Here is a 21,043-nt window from a genome sequence, read left to right on the forward strand (position 1 = left end):
AAAAATTTAAAAAGTAAAACTCTTTTAAAAAAATAGTTCATAATAAAGATTATGTTTAAAAGAATATTTAAAAAAATATATTACTAACATGTTTTATTTAATTAATAATACAATTTTGTTTTACTAATAATAAAGCATCAAAATTAAACTAAACACAAATAAAATTTGCACTTAAAAAAAATAAGCTGCACTAACTAAGGTCAGTTTAATAATAATAAAAATTCATAATTTATATAAAATTCTAATTTATTTTTACGCCCATATTAAGTTCAAATAATAATAATAATAATAATAATAATAATATAAAAACAAAACTAAGCATTACTCGATTATTTCGTTTTCAAAATGTTTGACGAAAAAAAAAACATAATATGAGAGAGAGTAAGGGAGTGACCGAATTCGAGGTGGCCGCCTAGAAAGGTGAAGGTGGCGTTGCCGACAGCGGAGCGGCAACGACCGAGGAGGATCAATCTGCCCATCAAGAGGAAGACGACAACCACCACCCGCAGCTCCGACTCGCCACTGTTGTTGTTTTTGTTCTCTATTTCTTTTAGGCTCTTGTTTCACCTCATTGTTACTATGTTGCTAGTCAACACTCAACTTCTGCAGTGTTGAATTATTCAATAAGTGAATGACATGTGGTCTAGTGGTTGTTTTTCTACGAACATGTGTAAACAAATTAATTGTTAGATCAAAATTAATTGTTACAAAATTTATTATCTAAATTTTCATGCGCATTAAATATTAAAAATTTTAGTGTTACATATAGTGACATTAATTATTTTATAATATAATTGATTTATTAGTTTAGTTGGTTAGAGTGTTGTGCTAATAACACAAAACTCGAAGGTTTGATTCTTGCTTGGGTCATTAATTTTAAATAAATTTGAAAAACATTTTTGAAAAAAAAATAAAAAAAAATTATTTGAACCACTTATGGATTGGACAATCCTTAAGCTTCAACACTCGTTTGATGGGTGCACCATCTATTATGCTGGGTGCGTGTAACAAAGCCCCATTATGGAATGGACATCCATCAACTACCATAGAATGGACTTAACTTAGTTTATTGGGACCGATAATAATAGTCGTTTACAACACTTGTCATAAACTTGTAAAAACAAATGTAATAAATTTTGTAGGGAGATAATTACATTATTTTAAAAATTAATATATAAGTATATTTTCCTTCAATTATACATTGTCGTATATGATAAAATTGTTGATTTTAATAATAATTATTTTAAAATCATATTGATAATATTTTTTATTAATCAATAATGTTAATAAAAATATATATTTACTTAACTTACATTTAAAAGATTTTTTAAATGACCTATAGTTTTACCTTTTAACCAAATAAGTTTTTTTTATAAAATTTTATGCATAAGGTTAACTTTTTTTATATAAAAAAAAAAAGTTTGGCTTAACCTAGGCTCTATATAGGATAGGCCATAGGCTTGTATGGAGCAGTTTGATGTATTCTTTTTGCTACAAACTAGATCTTGATAAAAAAAAATGTATATATTTAAAATTCAATAGTACCATCCATAAAAAAATTCAGTAGTACCTTAAACAATATTATTTTCTATAAAAGAATTGTCGTTCTTGTGAAACCAGAAACAAAACACTCAGAATTCTTGTGAAACCAAAAAACAAAAAACTTAGATGAGTAGATACCCTTTTTTTAGTCTTGATGGAACTGGATATAATAATTGATTTGAAGGACTTCATTTAACCCCATTTTAAATAATATAAGAAAAAATAAAAAATCTTAGTCAATTCAATTGAAAAATCTGCACCAGTCCTCGATTTGGCCGATTGCACCAAATTGGCTCTTAGCAAAGTTAATTCTGAGACCAGATACCATTTTAAATCTTTTGAGAATAGCCTTAATAACTGTGACATTATCCATAGATTGTTCCCCAAAGAAGATAGTATCATCAGCAAATTGTAGTATGTTGACTGGGATCTTTTTCTTTCCCACCATAAAACTGTGGTAGCAGTTTTTGGAAACAGCTGCCCTCATCATGCCTGTCAAGCCTTCAACAACTAGGTCAAACAAAAAGGGAGCCAATGAATCCCCTTGTCTCAAGCCTCTTTGAGGTTTAAATTCAGAAGTAGGACTTCCATTCACTAGTATAGATATTGATGTTGATGAAAGACACCCCTTAATCCAGCCAATCCACTTTTCATGAAACCCCATTCTTCTCATCATGTAAAAGAGGAAATGCCAAGACACAGAGTCATATGCTTTTTCAAAATCAACTTTGAACACCAAACAAGGTCTTTTAGATCTCCAAACCTCCTCAACAATCTCATTAGCAATTAAAACTCCATGAAGCAACTGCCTGCCTTTAACAAAAACTGATTGCCTTTCATCTATGAGATGATTCATAACCTTGCTAAGCCTATTTGATAGTACTTTGGCAATAATTTTGTAGACACAACCTATTAGAGATATTGGTCTGAAATCACTAATAAGTTGAGGGTCCTTGATCTTGGGGATAAGAGCAATGAATGATGAGTTGAGACCCTTGGGGAAGACTGCATTCACATAAAATTCTGAGAAGAACCTAAGGAACTCAGGTTTCAGCTCCTTCCAGAAGTGCTTAATGAAGCTAAAATTAAGCCCATCAGGCCCTGGGCTTTTTTCACTGCCACAAGCCCACACTGCACTAGATATCTCCTCCTCTTTGAAGGGTTCCACCAACATCTCACTTTGGATTGAACGCAAGACATTAAAAGAGACCCCATCTAAGTTGGGTCTGTGCAGGTAAGGTTCAACAAATCTGCCTTTAAAATGCTGAAGAACTGCATCCTTAATGGCAACAGGGTTTTCTACCCAACTACCATTAATTTGCATCCCCCTCAAGGCATTCCTCCTTCTGCTGGAATTAATGATTTTGTGGAAGTAGGAAGTGTTGCTATCTCCCTCTTTGATCCACTTACATCTAGACTTCTATCGCAATATTGATTCATGAAGAATAGATTGCTCCCAAAGGTCAGATTGGGCTTTCTTGAGCTCTTGAACTTGCTGATCAGTAGGTTGAGCTGTGAGGGAATTCTCCAAGTCATTCAGCTTATGCTGGATTAGCTTTACCTTGTTGCCCAAGTCTCCACAATTTTCTTTGCTCCAGGTTTTTAACCTTTGCTTAATTTTCTGAAGTTTGCATTTCAAGGCATATCCCCCCCATCCCATAGGCTGATTAGCAAACCAGCAGTCCCTCACCACCTTATTGAAGTCCTTATTGTGCAACCAAGCATCAAAAACCCTAAAAGGCTTAAGGCCCCAATCAATATTTTTAGAATTCAAAATGATAGGGCAATGATCTGAGTAGTTCCTTTCAAGGTTGTGTTGGGAACTATCAGGCCACTTGGATACCCAATCATCAAAGACCAGCACTCTGTCTAACTTGCTCTTACAAGAACCATTAGGCCTAACCCAAGTAAAGGGCTTGCCCAAGCAAGGAATATCATCTACCTCCATTTCAGCGAGCCACTCATTAAATTCAGCTATAAGATTAGTGTCTGCATTACAAAGAGTGCTTCCCATTCTTTCAGCTGGGTGTTTAATGCAGTTGAAGTCCCCTACAAGGCACCAGCACTGAACCTGGGACTGATTCTTCATTAAATATAGCCTCTGCCATAACTGTTTTTGCTTTCTAGCTCACAAGAAGCATAGATATTAGCCACCACTACCCTCTGACTTTCTACCAGCCATACCCCCTCCAACATGATGAAACCCCTTTCAGCTATTTTAATATCAACCTGGAAGTTATTGTTATTCCTGACACAGAGAAGCCCCCCAGCTGTATTGACCGCAGGAAACCATTTCCAATCAAAGTCTGAGTGACCCCACAGAGCCTGACAAAGTGCCTTGTCAATGGAATCCCTCTTTGTTTCTTGCAAACAAAGAAGATCTATCTTATGCTTCCCAACCAAATTCCTGACCCAACCCTCTAACGTTATAGGATAGGATATTCATTTATGAGGTTTCCTATTCCCCAACTCCTTAGCTTCTTTTCTGTCTCTACACTCCATAGAAGCAAAACTGTGAAGGAAATGTAGGTTATCTGTAACTGTCTCCATGCCTAAGTTTTCTCCGAGATGCCATAATTGTTGAGCCTCTTGCAACACCTTATCACTGCACTCAATTATGCTTTTTAACCTCCTTTTTGAGTCCACGTAACTCTGATTTTTGACCTTATCCTGATTGGCAAGTTGATCTGCTAGAGCCAGGATGCCATCTTGAAACTGAGGATGCTTTTCCTCAATCTGTGAGAGTCGGGCCTTAAAGAGAGAGTTTTGTTGTCGAAAGTAAACTTTAGAATACTTGTCTGGAGTCTCTTTTATGGATTGGATTACAGGTAGGGATTCCTCCTTATGGCACCCGTCAGTTTTCAAAATTGGGCCTAAATCATTACTTAGCCCACCCTCTTTTTGATTCTGCACAGCTTGCACCCCCAAAAGCTCAACTGGGTGGATGTCTTCTTTATTACACCCTCCTGGAGTCGAAATTGGGCACTTAATGCAACCTGGCCCAATTCCTTGTTGAATCTGCCCCGATAAAGAAGGAGAGAGAGACTGCGTGACATGTCCCTCTTCTTCCCCGATAAAGGTCTGGTCAGCAGCTACTTTCGCTCCACCATTCAAATACTTTCCCTCTATGTGATTCCTGTGCCTTTGATCATCCTGTAGGGTATTATAGCAGGTTACCTCTTTGGTGTTAGCAGCTTCCTCTTCTGTTCCTGCGAAGCTGTCCCCTAGGTTGAGCTTACCAAAGCTAGAGCCCAGCATACCTTCTACAGTGCCTTTTGACTTTTCTTTGGGTGTAACGTCTGCCTGGATATTACCCAGGGGTCTAAGATCACAACAGCGCACATCAGTCCCTCCTTCTGCCCGTTGGGTACGAGACGGAGACAATTTCTGGTTGGGCAGCTCCGACGAGAAGGAGAAATTGGTATTAGTGTCGTCAAGAACATCGCCAACCTCCCCACCGTCGTCCGATGTTATCATCTCCGACCACCCATCGGACGGCGAGCTTCCTTTCCGGTTCGACCCACCTTCGAACCCTGTCTCTTCCACAATCCATACCCGATACTCAAGCTCCCCCACACGGACGATGACCTCTGACCTTATCAACGGCGGAAGCGGTGTCTGCACCAATACTCGAGCCCGGTCCAATCGTCGGCGGTCCTCTGTGTCATCGTCTGACTCGATGACATCCCCAATAGCAGCTACAGCCCTCCTGAGATTTTTCATTTCCCACACCTGTATCGGAAATCCCCACAGCTGGAGCCAAACAACCCTGTTATTGGGTCTACATTTCGGCGTCCACTTCTCCAGTGAGTAAAAGAGAGAATCATCGCTTTCCGTCTCTGATTGAATGAGGAGTTTAGCTTTGTCATCGGACATCCCAGGGAGAAGAACCATGTCGTCTCCGAGGAACTTAGTGCGGACGTTATATCCTAACTCCCAAGTGATACGATCCTCTAAGGTTTCCACCTCCATCACCTTCTTTAGCATGCCCACCCAGGTTTCGTTACACCAATATTCCCCGCCTTCATCTGGGTTGATCAGAATAGTTGGTTTTGTGCCTCGTCTGTCCTTTTGTCTCCTTGGCACCCCCCTTTAGTCACCACGTCCACATATGATCTCCGAAGAGCACCAGTAGTTACCCCGCAGGGCTTACTTGCTTCGTCGGTGTACTTCCTCCCAATGGGGTTCTTTTTCTGCAACTCTGTATTCCGAACTGGTCTGTCGAACCTAGGAAGGTTGACAAATAGTTTACAATCGTTGATGAAGATGTTGTCCAGTCTCACCTCCAATCCTTTTGCATCCGAGACTCCCTTGAACCGCATGAACCCGTATCTCCTGCCATCCTTGTTGAGCCTTTTAGCGATGTATACTTCACGTACGTCACCCCAGTTTTTGAAGTGCCTCCATAGCAACTCTTCATTAGCTTCGTCGGGGAAATGGGTGAAATAAAAGGAGGTAATGTCGGCATTGTTCCTCCAGTTAAGGCGATAGTGTTTGTTGTTGTCCCCTATCTCCAGATTTTGTGATTGTCTTCCCGCTAAAGAGGATTTCTGCATAACCTTCATTGATCTTCTGCTTACCACCTTAGTCCAGTTTTCTTCCTCAGCGTAGTCATTGTCCCTTCCGAAAATGTTGACTCGTCGCCCTCCATATGGTTCTTCGCCGTGTCTGTTTCGCTCCATCTCTCATTTCTTCTGTCTTTGTCTGTCACTCTCCTTCTCTCGCGCCCTCTCTCTGTCTCTCTCCCTCTCTCTCTCTCTTTCTCTCTCATCTTTTTTTGTAAAGTGATCGTGTAGGTGTGTAGTATGATAGATGCATTCTGGTTGAACAACTCTTGAGCAAGAAAATCAACCACTCCTTGGAAGCTCTGTTTACGTATCAAGGAGGAATGTTGAAGTGCTAATACACAGTTTCAGTCGCATGTTCTGTTCTAGATATTTTGATAAGGGGTATGAGCTTAATTGAAATTAGGAAAAAGATATGTATGATTAATTGAACCAGTTGATGTTTGTAATATTTGCTGATATAGGCAGTTACAGAAGGAGTTTCAGTCCTTATTTTGGGTAAATTTGTATCAAAGTTTGAATTTGACTTTTAGCTGGCTTTGAACTTCCTCAAAGTGTAGTGTACTAGCCTTGGTTTACACCATAAACTAAGTTCATAGATCTAGAGTTTAACTTTAAACCTAAAAAGAACAAAAAGCAAGTTATAGGTAATGTAACCAGTCAAAGTTGTAGACTAAAGTTATGCAAAATAAACTCTCAAACTTCAATCAATAATATTGAAAAATGAAAAGAAGCTCAAAATAATTTAAATATCAACTTCTTTCCTTTTCTTAAAATGAAAAGTTTTACCATCCTACTGGATATAGAGCTTGTAAAGCTTTGCTATGTATAACAATCTCACCTCTATACTGGGAGGAACCAGTGGTCTCTTCCCTTTCAACTCTCTAGTTAAGAAGTCCAGTTTCTTTTCTTCATCCCATTCACTGTACGTGCCCATATCCAAATACCTTGTAATTACATCAATGGTTTCAGCATGTCTGCTTGATTCCTGTCACACTGCTAGTTTCAGGCCACAACTGATTATCCAAACAATAATGAACAAAAAACTTTGAAACATACCTGACGCAAGTCAAGCTTCATTAACACCATGCCAAAAGTAGCAACTCTTCGAATCAGATCAGCTAGTCGACCATCAGCTAGCACCCCAGATCCACATAATTGCTGGAGAAATGTAGAGCTAAATGATAATTCTGCACAATATTAGAGGGTAAAAGGGTAGAAAAGAAAGAATACCAAAGATTCATAACAAAGGAGAAGAGGTTCCAAAAGCTGATATTTTGTTTCATAATAATCCATAGGATCATGTTTAGATGGACCATGTCGATAAGAATCTCCAACCGTCTACGAGTTCTCAGAAGCTAAACACATGGAACGAAAGATAATATTACCGGTTATTAAGACAATATATAAAATCTGCATATTCAATAAAAATGTAGATGTGATTTAGTTTTAATGGCACCCCAGGATACAAATCCTCCACAGACAATATTCAAATCAAAACTAGGAAAATATATTTTTCATACTATGCATATCCTAACGTATATATGGTTCTATCTATATAATCATCTTCACTGTGAAAGCCGTGGAACAAAGCAAATAGGATTGATCTCAAGATTAGTACATTTAACAGTCTTTGACCAAAAAGCAATATGATTTCATCATATCCAGGAACGTTCCTAATAATGCATATAAATTAATGATCCATGTGTCTGCTATCTGTCATTCTACACAAAGACATTTTGCAATTGAATTTCAAATCCGTAGTGCCAAGGCTCAAGTTCAAAAGTCCTTCACTCTTTATCTACAAATAATACAGAAAATATCAATATATGCTGAAATCAATCTCATAGAGCTTTATTTGCCACAACGTTTTCTACAATAATATCAATCCTTAGTGGTTCTGCTGACTTAATTTCATAACCACGTCTTTCTCCCTAAAGGAAAAATCAAGCCAACAACATAAATAAAGATAAGATAAAAAAAAATATGGTTTTAGATTGTCCATTTACGGGAAAATATTTTGGACTCCCAATATTTCCAAATTATTTGCCGTGGAACTTCACTTCTAAACCAAAATGTAGTTTCTACCAACCCAAACAAACAAACAAAAAGTTATGCAATATCATTTATTTCATTTGCAAACTACAGTCTACACGGGCACATTTAGTACATGCCTGCCAGGTTATAAAGCTAAAAACTCCTAAGACATAAGCAGCATAGTTTTGTACAAAATAAAACAGCAGAAACTGAATACATGTGTCCATGCAACCAATTTTGAAGCATTGTTGAAGTAAACCAGAAGTAATACCTTATCTTTTATATATTCAAGGACAACTCTATAAGGAGCAATTCCAGGAACCTGAGTTTGGCTCCAAAAGCCTCTGAAAACTGGTCCTTCCTATTTGGGATTCTGCAAACAGTTTCCTCTGAGCAACAAGTTGACTAGAGTTGAAAGAAGGAGAGTATGTCATTGAAACTAATGAAGAACTGGAATTTGGTAAAATTGGTATTGACGAACGGACATTTTGACTGCCACCATTGCTCTCAGTTGAACTTGAAGTCTCACCACCCTATCAGTGAATATATGTACACATGTATTATCTAGGATTCAATGGCAAATTAGGAAATCTACTGAATTGATCTACCTTGTGATTGGGTTGCTTGTGATCAGCTCCTGGCATGTGTCTGGGATACTCAGATCCACCCTCTTCTACATGAAATGTAACATTCAAACCAGAACTTCATACTAATAGATAATAAGTTAATAACATACTTGATTGGGTCAAGAATTTATATATGTCGGCATATGAATAAAATTGCACTATATTCCTCATGCATGATAGCATGAGAAGTTATTCAAAGGATTGGAAGGATTCCAATTCATTTGTTCATGCAATCAGCAATGGGCATCATTCCTTAATTAAAAATTGTTAAAGATTATTAAAGTTAGAAGCCACTCAACAAGTAAATATTTTTTTGCAGTTACAGAAGAAAAGAACATGCCAGTTAAAAACAGGATATGCAAACAAAAAACCAGACAGCAATTTTTTGAAAAATTATACGTACCAGGCCAAGCACAAGAGGGTATATGAGCTCCAGCTGGAAGTTTAGTCGGAAGTGGTGAAGCTTGTTGATTAGGATGTTTTGACTGACTTCTACTCATAGATCCATTCCAGTGCTCATGGTGATCCTCCTCATCATTACCTTCTGAAGAGAAAGAAGTGATCATCAAGTCTTAAAAGTGGATTGAAAGAGTATCAAAGATATCTTTGAGGATATAACAGTGACAAGGCGTAGTCTAGAAGAACAAATCATATAGAAAAATCTTCAGCTAATCATGTAAAGACATTGTGAGTGCATTAATAGAACAATAAATGGATGACCATTTCACTTGCAGTGTATCATCAAATACTATAGTGTATCTATATTAGTCTAACTCACACCAAGGTTTAAAATACTTTGTAGTATCTACAAACTATTTTCATGCCGGAAGAAAACTTTCCATTTGAAAAAGCAGATTTTGTTGCCTCATCATATGAAACCTTTTGCAAAAACATTCCGAGGAAACATATAAAAAAGACCTCAAAGCTTTTACCACACGTATGCAACTATTGTCAATCTCATATCATTCAATTGGAAAAGATTTGACAAAGTGGATTGGAGGTAAAAGTTGACAGGTTGATGTCTACGGAAACAAGAGAAAAGTAAAAGAGCAAAACACAGGCGTATTTTGATAAGTTTGAGTTATTAGTAAGGCCACAAAAGAGATACGTCAGGATAATTTTTAAAGGAATTTCCAAGCCAAGAGGACAATGCCTTGATGCACCAAAGAAGTAATGCATAAAAGAAGACCAAAGAGGGATTAAATGAATGACCAAAGCCTCAAGGATAAATAGATAGAGCATAATATCATCATTCAAAATATTACACGGTAATATTAAGGGTTTCAAAAGGACCATCAAATTCACATGATAATCTAACACAATAAAGAAAAAAAATAAAAAACTATACTATCTTTAAGTGGTTCAATTTGCCTGTGCACATGAACTAGTGTTACTTCTTGACAAACAGTATCCAGAGGTCACATGATATAAAACAAAGATGACTGCTATGCCCATTAGCATTTGGAAGATATCAACAAACACAAAACTAAACAGACAAACCTTTTAGAATTTCATGTGCCAGTTCTGACAACTTATCACTGCACTGGTTCATGGATAGCTCAAATCTTAGGCCATCCACTTCCCGAATGTAGAGGTCAATCGCCATCCATCTTGACAGAAGTGAAACATCTTTTGTGACCTGAAGAACAAAACGAAAACCAATTACACAATCAGATTTGAATAACAGGGTCAAATCAAACGCAAATATTCTTCAAGAAAATCCCACTCCTAGGTAAGAAAAAAAATTTCTTGTAATTTATTCGTAATGTTTGAATTACACGCTACAAACTTTAGTAATTGAAACAGCAAAGCACATCCTTCAACTGTAGTAACATCAACACCGACCACAATCAAGCTTTATCCCACACCTGATGGAGTCAAACACGGATCAGTTAATATCAGAAACCAATTTTTCTTTAAAAGCCATTTTTCTGTCCATATCTAAAGAACAATAACAACAATAGTGATGTTAGCTACATGGATCACACAATGTTACTGGGTTCAGTTAAAAACCAAATTCTCAGGCTATTCATGTCTAAAATACATTCAATGTAATTTTACATTGGCTATCAACTGCCCAAAATTACCCACCTCTTTTATCCTAGCCTGAGACAATATAAAATTTGACTAAAAAGTACAATATTGGAAAAGTTCCAAGAAGATTATTCAAACAAATATTTTGCATGTTAAAAGCTCATTTATTTTTGTCTGCAGTTTTCCCAGTTCAATCATCATTAAACTTGCACTTTCCAAAATGACAGGCAGTAATACTGGACATCTTCAGGTTGTCAATAATATAATGATATTACAGATTCAACTATGCTTCCACTACTAGAAAACTTCTCACGTGTTGAAAAAGAATCATGTAGTTATTTGAGAAAATGAAATCACATAGTAAAAGTACAGGCAGCATGAATGGATATTTGAAGATGCTACCTTTGCTGTCACATTTGGGTTTCCGTCTCTATCACCTCCCATCCAAGATCCAAATTTTATTGGAGTGCAAGTCAATGGAAGTGGTTTTCCTGTGTGCTGCAAGGAAAGATAAATTGCACTGAAAATCTTAAAGAGAAAGAATGTACAAGTTAATTGACATAAATTAAAGATGACAAACCTTCTTTAAAGCGCTGCTAACTCGACGTAAATAATGAGGAACAGCTTTTCAGAGTGACTCCTCCACAATATTCAATACTGGGAGAATTGAAAAATAAATAAACCAAGGGATTCTTCCACTTCTTTTTTTTTTAACAGTGAATCAAATCATGCAAGAGATGACATATTGTTAGATCTCAATATAGACCAGTTATCTGGAGGGTCTATTCTAGAAGGAAGAAAGCCCCTACACGGGAGATAGGATCGAATTAGTTATTAGTTTAATCTTTAGGGCCATCTATCTTTATTATTCTATCTTTATCTTTATTATTCTATCATCTAATCTTTATTATTCTATCTTTATCTTTATTATTCTATCTTTATCAATTAGTTGGATTAGGATATTATAAATAAGAGTATTCTCATTAGAGGAGGGGGTAGAGAAGAATTAGAAATTGTAAAGGGTTTTCCCTTGGAAGAAGGTTTCCTTCTTGAATAAATTCAGTTTGCTCCCAGTATTTTCCGTTTATTCTTCTATTTTCTGTTTCTCTTGTTTTCTCTGCTGTTAGGGATATTCAATACCCTAACACATATAAATTGTCAAGGATTCTCTCTTAAAAGATTGATTTATTATGTGTTCATGTAGGTGCCTTTGGGGATAACAAGGACAAAACTCTTGAACACTTGGTCAAAATGGCCATAGACCATTCTTAGGAACAACTAAAAAGCCTAAAGCTAAGAGGTAAAGTATATCTAACATATAATACTCAACCAGCTTACCTGCCCTAGCTTCATCAACTGGAGTGGGTTTTGAACGCCTAAGTTCATCTGTCTGCCATATTGAAGTTTTCTCTCCCACCTAAAAAAGCCAATATGATTGATGAGAATAGAAATAAAGTGTGTTAGAAAAAGGAAATCCACTATCCATTCACATTTAAAGATAATCTACCACACTGAAAAACTAGTGGATTTTTTACTTTTGGGGTACAAACACCGGTGGTTAAGTAGAATGGAAATAGTTCAAGAATGGTACCAGATCTTCAATCCACATATCTCGATCTTCAGGGCTAAGATCAGGTCAATCATTATAATCCAAAAGATGCTGCTTGAAGGTGAAAAAGTAGTTAGAGACAACACACTTCCATAATATTTGAGAGATGATATCATAAAGTTAAAGGCTCAAGCTTCCAGTAATTTAATATATTCAGAAAAGAGAACAACTCACAGCAATTTTAAGGTGTTTATATTGCAAGGTACGATGGTTAATTTGAGTGGGATGAGCAGTGAGAACAATTTCAACCTCCTGTGGCAACAAATGAAATTAGATTTTGAATGACAATAGCAATTGGAACCAGATTCTGTTAAAATCCCTGGCAATACACACATAATGTTTCACTAAATTAATAACAAGATAATTGTCAAGAAAGAAAATAATTACATGCTTTAATCTCAGCTTGCAGAGTGCATAGACAACGAAAGATCATATACTTATTTTCATCTATACGTCTCAGACTATGCAGATTAACCAGAAATGAGGAACAAAACCACAGACCTGCTTGAACACTGTCTTATAAAAACAGGTTGTTAAAGATATCATCACAAGATTTTGCAGCAAGAACCATATTTCCTCCTTTACGAACCCTGCAAAAACATAACTTGTTCAAGACTATCATACTGGGGTAATCTTAGATTAAAGAAGTATAGTATTCCCTCAATGTTGTTATTAGTCAAAGGTTCGGCTTATTTTGGAGAGATTGCGGCTTAATTTTGCACAGAGCTCAGCCAAATAAAGACAAGACAAATTATCAACTAATGGAATAAAAAGACAACAATAGTTGGAGACAAGAATGTATACCTATGGTGGGTTTCAGCTATACCCATCAAAGTAAGATGATGGCTAAAGGCACGAGCAAGGGGCAAAGCTTCTTCCAGCGTCATCTTGGATAACTCTGAAGCCAATTGCTTCTCTAGCATCTCAGCCAAGTCCTCCATTCCCGCTTGTCTCATATTACAAGCACTCTAAATACCAAAACAAACTCTTAAGGAATTTTCAACTCCCAGCGATAAAGATTGTTACACTGTTAACCAATTACCAACGAAATCACACATGAATAAAGGTCAATTTTTCAATTATATGGCAATTCATGATTGGATGACACGCTACATTTCTTGTTAACACTGTTGCTTGTTAGGAAAAAAAAAGAGTAAACCACCATTTGAGTCTGTTACATTAGTTCTTACATATAGTCCCTAGCTAAAAGCTAAAACTAAGGAAATTTTAAATAAGTTCCTGAAAATACAATCTGTCTATCACATTAGTCCAAAAATATAAGAAAATTGTGAATTAATGATAATATTAATAAATGTTTAGGGACCAAAATGGCAATAAGTAGTTATGTTTAAGGACTTAATGAATTCTAGAGACTTATTAGAAATTTCTTTAATTTCAAGGATGAATTTATGTGACAATGCATTACACTTTCACGAACCAAAATGATGATTCACTAAAGGCAAAAACTGTAACTGATACAAAGCAATTGAATTTCCAAACTGAACATGGAATATTGAAGATTCCATTCGTAACATGAGGAACCCAAAAACTAACTAAAAAAGCAATTAAATTTCCAGCATAAGAGGTTTAGCTCAGTCATTATTTGAGTCTTTGCATAAAACAAGAACCCCACATGCATGCGCATTACGCATGTCATGTTTCAACCTTCGCCCATTTCCTCCACAACCGAACAAAACCAAAGACTAATTGATAAAACAGTGATGAAATCACAACGACAAGAACAAAGATAACAAGAAAAAAGAAATTAGAACCCCATCACCGAAAATTCACAAAATCAAGTTAAAATCATTAACAGCATACTCCAATCATTCTAGGAAAAGGTAAAGAAGCAAAACCCATTAAAGAAAACACCAAAAAAAAAAAAGTGGGGTATTGATTAAAAACCCAAAAACAATTATTTTAAGTGAAAAGAAAAAAGAAAAGAAAAATGAGAACCTGTGAAAGGACTCGAATTTTTTCGAGCTTGTCAACGAAGGTGGAGCCAGCCTCCCTCTGGAGAATGTCGTTGAGAAGGTTCCCTAGCAATTTACAGTCATCTTCGAAGCCCTGGAAGGAGATTTCCTCCGCTATGTCGTCAGTGATGTCCGTCATTGTAATGTTCCCACACACACAACAAAAAACTTAACACACAAAAAAAAAAAACGAATACAGAAGAAGAAGAAAGAGAGTGAGAGAGAGAGGGTTAATGTGTGTGTGGTTGAAGGAGTGAGTAGAGGAGAAAGTGGTGGCATATAATAAGGTGGCAAACAATAACTAACTGGCGCGGAGGAAGGGACCGTTGTGAAATTGTGACGTTTTACTTCCATCCACCTTATAGATTAATACATAAATTAACAATTCTTTTCTCCAATGTTTTAGGATCATATTATTATTATAATATTAATTTAAACTAAGGATTAAGTCTATACTTTAATGCTTAAAATTCGAATGCAGGAAAAGTATTCATTTATGGTGTAACTTAGTCAACTGAGCACTGAATTGTTATAAACTTATTTGACCAGTTTGATATTTATGAATTAAAAAAATTTATATATTAATCATAGTATGCTAGACTCATAGAAAAATCATATTTTATAAGAAAGGTAATTTTTCATTATCAAAGTGCATTTGCTTTTATCATAGAAATATTGGAGTATTTAATAATAATAATAATATAACTCTAATTATATATTAATTAAAATATCTAGGTATATTATTGGTGTATTTTAAGTGTGTTAATAAGTTATATTATTGGTTTATTTTAAGATAATATCTAGGTATAATTTGTTAACGTACTCATATTAAAAAAAACAAGTATATATACATTAGTAAACTGGTATATATATTAAAAAAATTCAAAATGTTATTTTTTTGTCAAGATCTAAGCTTGAACATCTGAACCTAAGTAGCATTTTTTAGTTAAATTTTAAATGTAATTTTTGGTGATTAAAAACAATCATAAATTACAAAATAAAAATTAAAAAATCAAATCACAATTTGTGGCTGTACAACAACCACCACACACGTCCAAGGCAAGAGATTCAGATTGAGGGCCCAATTGGTGGCTAGAACAACGGTGTTGCTGGCAAAGTTCAATGTAATCACTGACAACACCATCATAGTCACCCAACGCATCATCAAGAAGCTTCCAATAGGGACAAATTTCAGGCTCACAAATTGCAAGTCCACCCCCGCAAAGCCTCCACCCTACACCCTCACAGATCTGGTTGTCGATGTAGAGGCATCCATCGGAGGAAGAGGCAGTGGTGCACAGTGTCAGGGTTGAGCCAATAGAGGAGGTGGAAGGGCCGACTTGATGAGGAGGAAGTCATCGTCGAAGTCCTAGATTTGGAGGGAGAGAGAAAGAGGGGAAGGCAAACCACTTGTCATCGAGGTTGTCATGGAGGTGAGAGGAGGAGGGACAAGGGCAATAAGGCTTCGGAGTAGAAACAAAGAGGACGAAGGGTAGAGAAAGAGAAGGAAGAGAGGCTGGATCGTTGGATTAGAGAGAGAGAGAGAAAGAGAAAGGGAAAGAAAAAGAAAAAGTAGGATAGTGCCTAATTTTTAGTGGACACACATGAGAAACTTAGGTTCGGATTCGTCCAAACCTAACTTCGGGCCAAAAAATAACACATTTCTATTTTGTGAGAACGAAAAACAAACAAAAAAATTTACAGAGATATATTCCAAACATTTTGACATTTATAAGAACAAAAAATATATTTTAGTCTTATTTTTATTGTTAAAAAATGAGTAATGCTACTAGCATACTCTTTAACACACTCCTTCATACACACTTTTCTCCTATGTGTTAAAATGTATTGAAAACTGCAAAATTAAGAGAGAGAAAGTCATTGAATACTATGTGGGACTCACTGAATTTTGTGATTTCAAATAAATTTCAACAAATGAGAGAATGTGTGTTCAAAAGAATGTGTGACCCTAACATTTCTCGTTAAAAAATATAGTAGTTTACATATATAATTGTCCTTTAGTTTATGTTAATCTAAATTAAGAGTGATTTTTTTGTTCAAATGAAAGGATACTAGATGCTAATATAGACCTTCTAATTTTTAAGTGGGTCTATGTTAACATTCACCATATATAGATAGATATATGAGGAATGTATCTTATATGAGGGTTAGAAGATTAAATTTGGACTGTCTAATCAAACATGAATGATCAAGATTTAATGTCATGTGACCAATTAACCACTTAAAAATTCATGTTATTTTTTTAATAAATCATGTGAATTTTTTAGATTAAACCTTAATACTCCACATATAAGATGTTTCCTCTCATTATATATATATATATATATATATATATATATATATATATATATATATATATAAAGTTAGATATAAATATATTAAGAACTGAGGATTCATAGAGAGTGACGACGGGAGAGTGGAAATCTTATTGGTATTGTTGTAAACACAACGATGGTTTTTGATAAAACCGTTGTACTTAGCTTTAAACCAAAGATTGTTTTGCAAAAACCGGTGTGTTAAGCTTCAAATCAAAGAAGATTCTATAAAAATCATCTTGAGCACCTTCTTTTAAAGACGGTTTTTCAAATTAAAAAATATTAGTCAATTATTGTTTCATAAAATAAAATAGTAAACAAAATGAAAAATTATTTAAAACGAATTTTTGTAACCATTTTTCTGGCAATTTGATTTGTTTTGAACCGACTTGACTTGTTCATCATCAATTTCTTTTTTTTTTCTTCTTGGGTTTTCTTGACCAATGACATGGACAATTCATGTGTTTTCCAAAAAATAAAATTATGGTTTTCATCAGTTTTCAATTGAATTGACTAATATTTTTTTATTTTTTCCTATATATTAATCAGAATATGCTAGACTCATAGAAAATTCATATTTTATAAGAAATGTAACTTTTTAATTGTCAAAGTGCATTTGCTTTTATCATAGAAATATTGGAGTATTTGGTAATAATAATAATAATAATAATAATAATAATAATAATAATATAACTCTAATTATATATTAATTAAAATATCTAGGTATATTATTGGTGTATTTTAAGACAATATCTAGGTATAACTTGCTAACGTATTCATATTAAAAAAAACAAGTATATATACATTAGTAAACTGGTATATATATTAAAAAAATTCAAATATGTTATTTTTTTGTCAAGAGTTAAGCTTGAATGCATTTGAACCTAAGTGACATCTTTTAGTTAAATTTTAAATGTAATTTTTTCAGATTGAGGGCCCAATTGGTGGCTAGAACCACGGTGTTGCTAGCAGAGTTCTATGTCATCACTGACAACACCATCATCGTCACCCAACGCATCATCAAGAAGCTTCCAATAGAGGCCAACTTCAGGCTCACAAATTGCAAGTCCACCCTCGCAAAGCCTCCACCCTACACCCTCGCAAATCTGGTTGTCGATGTAGAGGCATCCATCGGAGGAAGAGACAGTGGTGCACAGTGTCAGGGTTGAGCCAATAGAGGAGGTGGAAGGACCGACTTGATGAGGAGGAAGTCATTGTCGGAGTCCTAGATTTGGAGGGAGAAAGAAAGAGGGGAAGGCGAACAACTTGTCATCGAGGTTGTCATGGAGGTGAGAGGAGGAAGGGCAAGGGCAAGAAGGGTTCCGAGTAGAAATAGAGACGGCGAAGGGTAGAGAAAGAGAAGGAAGAGAGGCTAGGATCGTTGGATTAGAGAGAGAGAGAGAGAGAAAGGGAAAGAAAAAGTAGGATAGTGTCTGGTTTTTAGTGGACACACATCAGAAACTTAGGTTCGGATTCGTCCAAGCTTAGCTTCGAACCAAAAAAACAACACATTTCTATTTTGTGAGGATGAAAAACATACTGAAAATTTTGCAAGGATAAATTCCAAACATTTTGATATTTATAAGAACAAAAAATATATTTTAGCCTTGTTTTTATTGTTAAAAAAAAAGAGAAATGCTACTAACATACTCTTTAACACACTCCTTCATACACACTTTCTCTTATGTGTTAAAATGTATTTACTTGAAGAACAAGTTCCACAAAATCTTGAACCTACCAAGTGTGATGGTTGGGATTGGTATGAGTGGGATCATTTGCCACACCCTTTGGTTGGGCCTCTTGAGAAAATGGTCAAAGGAGCTTTCGACCCATTTCCAATTTGATTCTGGTAATTGGTAATGATTTTTTCGTGAGGATTCTTGGATAATCGTACGTTTGGGTTAGGTTTAATATGTTTTTGTATGGAATTTTTGTTTAGTCTAACTTATTGTGATGAAAACAATTATGGTTTGAATCGGCATTCAGGATGCACATAAACTTGCAAAATGTCTAATTCGGAAGCAATATTGATATTGTTTGAATTACATTCCATTTATTCAAACTTATTTATTAAAAATATTTTTTAAATAAAATAAATAGATTTTTTATATTTTGAGATGTTTTAAACTGCTTTTGGTTTAAAAAATAATAATTTTCTACTTATTTTTTAGAAGTTAACTTTATATGTTTCTTAAAAAAACACTTATTTCACATTTTTTTAAAGTTTAAACAAACTGATCCTTAGTTAAATAATAAAACAATCAATTATTTTGTTACAAATTAATGTAAAAATAAAAAATAATTAATAATTCAATTTTTTTAATATAAAAATTTAAATAACATTGAAGTCTAACTTTTGACAAAGAAAGAATATAATAAAAAATTAAATTAAGAGGAGAAATTCATTTCATTATACATAACTATATTATTTGATGAATATTTTTTAATTTTTTATTATTGTAATTAAGTTGTTTTTATTATACATATAAACAACAGGATTTTGGTTTTATATATATATATATACATCAAGTGTTAGATCATAAATTTTACTCTCAAAAAGTTCCAACACTATATTCATGAACATCAAACCCGTTATCTTCAAAATATCATGTGTCCAATCATTTCGTCTAAATGGATGGACAAAATCTAGTATTGTTTTCTTCTAAAGTCAATTCATTAGAAGACATTGTGGACATTTTTTTGGTACATTTAAGATCATGGTCATAGTTAAAAAAAAACATGATTAAATCATTTTTTTCTACTGGCATTCCAATCTAGGAGCTTGTTTTGAATTTAAAATGGGAGAAAACCATGGCTTGAGACTTGGGAGCTTGAGGAACGAGAGTAAAATTGAAAGGAAATCTTAATATATATTTATACAAATCAAGTTAAGTCTTCAGCCAATGTTTCTCGCCCAAACATAAAAAAGGCTTTATGTATTTTTTTTTTCCAATTTGTTATTGGAATTTTGGCAAGAGTATTAAATCCCTGAGGTAACAATAGCGATAAGTAGAGTCGTCTCTACAAGAACTTGTGCAATAATTAGGTTATTTAATAATAAATTTAATAGAATATGAATTTCAATGTGATTAAGTGATCAAAAGTAAAGTCTTAAAAAAAGTAACTATAAATAGAAATATCATAAGAAAATGGTTAAATTGTAATTTTAGAATTTTCTTAAGTCTTTTTTTTGTGAAAACTAAAGTTATCATTTGAAGTATAACTTGGTTAAAAGAGATAAAAAAATTTCACAAAAACAAGTTTAAATGATGGAAACATATTTTAAAAAATAGACTATGTTTTTCAAACAAGATCAAATTCAAACACATCTTTTGATGTTGTTTGAAAACTTTTAGAACTTGAACTTCATTTATTCTTCATAGGATTCGACAAATCCTAAAAGAATGTCTTGTGAGACAATTTCTGCGAAACGAATCTCAGACACAAAGTACTAAATGAAATCTTAAATATCATCTTTAATGTTGTATCAGATCATGACTTACTTATACTTCCGTCTGAAATATCAAACAGAAGATCATGAAGCATAATCTGATGTCACATACGACAAAACTTTTAACCTTTGTATTTATTTGCATCTAATCAAAATAATTAAGGGTCTTGATTCGTCTTAAAATATATTTTGACTTAACAATAACAAAAAGTAAAGATAATTGCATAAGAGTAAAGAGTTAAAAAGGAAGAAAGTTAGGAATAGGAAAAATTGTCAAGGGTAAACCTTGCGTACCTTGAGTTCCTATGAAGATGGAACTTAGTAATGGAAAGGGCCCATCAAGGGTGAATCTTGGGTTTGTCGAGCCTTGGACCAAGGACGTGTTTGCCCTAGGTTTTGTCACTTCCATGGAGTTGTGTCGAGGCTTACCAAGGACGGGCCTTGGATTTTGTAAACCCTTATGGATCAGCAAGCGCGAAGGTTGGGTTTGATGAGTCTTACGTGCAGTGCAAGTATTGTGCTCTTACATACACGCCTCTTACAAAGTGGCAGGTACTGGAGACACGGTGGTGTCTATCAGTGGGACTCACCAAAGGAGGACCTTGGGTTTCGCGAGCCCTTTGGAGGATTGACCAGGGAATTTTCCGACTTGGGTTTTGAGCACCGTACTCTTGCATACATTGCATACATATCACTCGCCATGGGTGGTATGCACTGAAGACGTAGTGATATGTTTCTGCAATATGTCACTTGCCATGAGTGGCACACACTGGAGTCTTGGTAGGGTGCTTGTGGGCATATGTCACTCACCGTGGGTGACATGTACTGGAGTCACAGTGATGCGCTCTTACATGTATGTCACTCGCTGTG

General features: G+C 34.9%; 1 pseudogene; it reads right to left on the reverse strand.

Moving 5' to 3' along the window:
* The window catches only part of LOC114388475, a 34,361-nt pseudogene extending 19,642 nt beyond the window's left edge, over positions 1 to 14,719 (reverse strand).
* Positions 14,720 to 21,043: the final 6,324 nt, after the last annotated feature.

The sequence above is a fragment of the Glycine soja genome, chromosome 2 (assembly GCF_004193775.1).
Source record: "Glycine soja cultivar W05 chromosome 2, ASM419377v2, whole genome shotgun sequence".
NCBI classification, from domain to species: Eukaryota; Viridiplantae; Streptophyta; class Magnoliopsida; order Fabales; family Fabaceae; genus Glycine; species Glycine soja.